The sequence below is a fragment of the Pinus tabuliformis genome, chromosome 2_1 (genome assembly GCF_031772625.1).
Source record: "Pinus tabuliformis cultivar Carrire ecotype Pingquan chromosome 2_1, CPIR1, whole genome shotgun sequence".
NCBI classification, from domain to species: Eukaryota; Viridiplantae; Streptophyta; class Pinopsida; order Pinales; family Pinaceae; genus Pinus; species Pinus tabuliformis.
In genome coordinates, this window is record NC_142299.1 from 788,791,102 (window position 1) to 788,795,902 (window position 4,801).

Sequence of the window (4,801 nt, forward strand, 5' to 3'; positions counted from 1 at the left end):
GGCCCAATGAAATTGATGCCCCACTTGTCAAATGGATTTAGAGTCACCTGAGGTTGTAGAGTAATTTCATCCTTGGGAGTAGGTTTCCCCATTCTCTGAAAATCATTACATCAACTGGTGTATCTTCTTGTATATTGGTGGAGAGTGGGCCAGTAGTAGCCAACTTCAGTACCTTGAAGGCTATCCTCTTGGCTGCAAAGTGACCTCCACAAGGCCCATCATGATAGGCTTTAAGGATTTCAAATACTTCCTCCTCCCTAACACATCTCCTCAAAATTTGATCTGGGACTAGCTTGAAGAGATTGCTCCTAATCCAAGTGAATGGGGCGCTCTTTCTTAAAATTCTTCTTTTTTCCTTGGAGGATAGATTTGGAAGGAACTGTGTAGCCACTAGGTAGTTGGGTATGTTAGAAAAACACGGAGGGAGAACTTAAATAGAAAATAAACACTCATCTGGAAGATGATCATCACCATTCCTTCCTCACTTGTAGGCAAAGAAATTTTAGACAAAAAATATGTAACTACATTTTCCCTACCAGGCTTATAAATGATAGTTAGATCAAATATTTTTAATGAAAGAAACCATCTAATGATTATGGCATTCACATCAGGCTTGTTCATAAAACATTTGATAGCAGCATGGTCAATATGTACGAAGTTTTGGTAAACATTGATGTAGTGTCTAAATTTTTTCAAGTTATGGACAACAGCTAGGAGCTCTTTTTTTAGTTATAATGCAGTTTAATTTAGCCTTGGATAAATTTTTGCTAATGAAGTAAATGGGATAAGGAAACTTGTCATCTATCTAGCCTAGAGTTTCTCCTATAGCTTTGTTAGAGGCATTAGCATGGATGTGGAAAGAAAGAGCCCAATTTGGGCCTTGGAGTATGGGTGCAGTAGTCAACTTGTCCTTTAAGGTTTCTAGGGCCTCTTGGCATCTTTCTGACCAACAAAATTCAGAGTCCTTGGGTAGTAGTCCAAACACTGGTGAGGCTACTTTACTGAATTCCTTTATGAATCTCTTATAATATCCATCTAATCCCAAGAAACTTCTGACATCACTCTGCCATAGAAAAATTTAGGGGCGAATGTTAGCCCATGGGAAAAATTTAAGGGGTTATATGTTTTGGAGGGGCAAATTTTATATATTACATCCATTTTCTATAATTAGCCAAAAAATTATTTATAATATAGATACTTATAATATTTTAGCCAATAAAAAATAAGCACAAATAAGCCATCAATCCCCGATTCGCCTGGTTTGTAGGTCATATTTGCTTCCATCCCCCGATTTCATGTCACATTTGTTTCTAATCACCTTGATTTCCACTAATGGAACTGGTTAGGGGATATTTCACCCTATACCATTCTGGAAATCGAGGGTAGGGTTCAAGGTATTTTTCCTCCATAGAGAAGTGTTACTGACTCTTCTATTCGGTTTTCGAAGATTGGAGAATGGTGATTAATGGTTCTCAATATCTCCCTCAATTGACCGAGTTTGCAGGATCTTAACCAAGCACCCAATGACCTTATCGAAATATGGAATGCAGGTGACCAAATTCACCCTAGAATTTAACGGTTTTCTTATCAAATGATGGAATGCAGGTGACCAAATTCGCCCTGGATTTTAGGGTTTTTCTGTTTGTTCGTTTGTCTAAATTTGTATCTTTAGACTAAAGTCCTCATTGTTGAGTTGCGGGTGTGTAGGAGTCCCCTATCTCACTAAGTTTTGTACCGGAGATGCTCCTACATGATTGATATTCTTGTTACCTTACAATTTACTAGTCATCTGTGAATTTCACTCTACCTTGAACAAAGTAATCAAGGATCACACCTTGATCAGAGTTTCCCTAGAAGTGGACCTCCTGTTTCTTGCACAGTAAAACCTATATGGAATATCCAAATTGTGTACAAAGGTTCCTATATGTGGTGATGCTGCATAGATTTGACGGAATTATGTTTGTGTACTCGCATCATAACGGTTTACCAGACCTTGACCTTTAGTGATCTACTTGTAGGACACCACCATCAACCTAAAAAAAGTGAATTAGGGTTTAATACGTGATAGCTAGGGTTTTGTTTATTTGTATTCATTGTTTAGTTGGTTTCTTGAAGGATTAATTTATAGCAGAAATTCAGGGTATCGTTGGATAGTGGATTTTGGTAACAATGGTTGTAGAATCTTATGAAATACATATCTAGGATTGTACTATTGAAATTTGAAGGATATTTTTGATTTGGAAAATTGGTTTTACAGTGTCTTCAATTGGAAGTTGTAATTTGAGCAGAACTGTAATTATGCAGATGCATAGAATTTACATGCCAAATGTTGGATGGAATGTCGAAAAGATATGTAGTTTCATGGAATGCAATGCTTGTTGGATATGCCTAGAATGGGTATGCTAGTGAAGCCCTGGAGCTCTTCAACCAAATGCATTTGGTGAACATGACAACCAGTTCAGTAATGATGGTGTCTTTAATCTAGGTGTGTGCTCATTTAGGAGCCTTGCCACAAGGCCAGTGGATCCATGAATACATTGTTCACAATACAGGGTTTGAGTGGGATGTGTTCGTGGGGAGTTCTCTAATAACTATGTATGCCAAGTGTGGGAGTATAGAGCTTGCACGCCAAGTTTTTGACAAAATGCCTGAAAGAGATGTTGTAGTATGGAATGCAATGATTGTTGGATATGTTGAGAATGGAAATGTTAATGTACCTTTAGCACTCTTCCATGAAATGCAGCTTGCACAAGTTACACCTGACTCAGTCACCATGTTGAGTGTGGCACAGGCATGTGGTCATTCAAGAGCCCTGTGGCATTGTAAGTGGATTCATGCTTATGTTATTAAAAGGGGATTCAACTTAGATGATGCTTTGGGGACTACTCTAATAGACATGTATAGCAAATGTGGGAGTATAGAAATTGCACGGTAATTGTTTGAAAAAATGTTAAAGAGAAATGTTGTCTCATGGACTACAATGATCGTTGGGTATGCCCAACTTGGATGTGTTAATGAGGCATTAACATTTTTCTATCAAATGTGGTTAACATACATGAAACTAGACTCAATCACCATGGTGCATGTTCTGCTTGCATGTCTCCAAGTGGGAGCTTTGCGACAGAGCAAGTGGGTTCATGGCTATATAGTTAAAAGTGGATTTGATTCAGATGTTGTGGTAGAAACTAACCTTATAAATCTCTATGCAAAATATGGAAGCATAACTACTACACACCAATTGTTTGACAAAATGTCTAAAAGAGACACTTTTTCCTGGAATGAAATGATTGATGGCTATGCCCAAAATGGACATGTAATTGAGTGAATAGAACTTCTTAATAAAATGCAACTCACAGATATGAAACCTAATTATGTTACTATGGTGAGTGTGCTCCCGACATTTTCTGATCTATCAATTCTACATCAATGCAAGTGGATCCATGGTTATATCATTAAAAGATGATTTGAGTCAGATGTGCATGTGGGGAATTCCCTTATAGACATGTATGGAAAAGTGGGAAGCATAGATTTTGCATTCTGTTTCTTCAATAAAATGCCTATAAAAGATGTGGTCTCATGGACAACAATCTATCCATGATTCGAGGATATGGAATTCATGGCTACAGTGATGATGCCGTTGCTTTATTTTGGCAAATGCAACAAATAGGAGTGGAATATGAAGGAGTCACTTTCGTGTGTTTCTTGTCTACATTCAACCATACAGGTTTGATTGATAAGGGATGGAAAATATTTGATATCATGATTCAATATTGTTGTATTACACCCAAGGTGGAGCACTATGCCTACATGGTTGACCTTTTTGGTCGCTCTAGGCTTGTGGATAAGGCATATGATTTTATTGAAAAGATGCCATTAGAAACTAGTATTAGTGTATGGGGAGCCTTGTTGAATGCTTGCAGAATTTATAACAATACTGATCTAGGAGTACGAGTTGCAGAACACCTTCTTGACTTGAAGCCTAAGAATTATGCATGTTATGTGTTATTGTCAAACATCTATGTTGCTGCTGGTAGGTGGGATGATGTAGCAAAGGTGAGAACAATAATGAAAGAGAGGGTTTTGAAGAAGAATCCAGGATTCAGCTCGATTGAGGTAAACAACAACGTGCATACATTCTTTGTGGGAGAAAAATTACATCCAGAATCTGAGAAAAATTATGGAATTGTAGATTCTTTATATGGGGAGTTGGAGGCAGTAGGGTATGTGCCTCATAGAATTTTTTTTTCATGGCGTAGAAGAGGAAACAAAATAACATATTCTCTATAGTCACAGTGAGAAGATGGGTATTGCATTTGGGCTTATCAATAGATATCCAGGAATCCCTATCTGAATTATGAGAAACCTTTCATGTATGCAATGATTGCCACAATACTCCTAATTTGATCTCTAAGTTTGTTTGTTGGTAGATTATTGCGAGGGATGCAAACCATTTTTACCATTTCAAGGATGGATTGTTTTCTTGTAGAGATAGTTGGTTCCACTAACCTAAAAAGGTAACATGATTGAGACAACTCATCTACAGATATGGCCTACCTTTGCTTTAGGCGTGCATAGATAATTGTTGACACATGTTTGGCTACTAAGACTCACTAACTCGAAATCAAGATGGATAACAAGTAACAAGTATTATATCTAATCCTTCACCAACTCAAAATCGAGCTTGATGACAAATAACAAATATTATGTTTAGTTTCTACAGGCTTATGTATATTGCTTGCCTAGAATCAATGCTTTTGACTGTAGATGGTGTTTTTATTTCTAGTAAAATATTGATGTGCAT

The 4,801-nt window shown here is 37.3% G+C and overlaps 2 pseudogenes; both read left to right on the forward strand.

The window, feature by feature from the left end:
- Nucleotides 1–2,393: 2,393 nt before the first annotated feature.
- On the forward strand, nt 2,394–2,935 carry LOC149202958 (pentatricopeptide repeat-containing protein At2g33760 pseudogene; annotated as a pseudogene).
- A 641-nt stretch (nt 2,936–3,576) lies between these two features.
- LOC149202959 (putative pentatricopeptide repeat-containing protein At3g49142 pseudogene) lies at nt 3,577–4,287 on the forward strand (annotated as a pseudogene).
- Nucleotides 4,288–4,801: the final 514 nt, after the last annotated feature.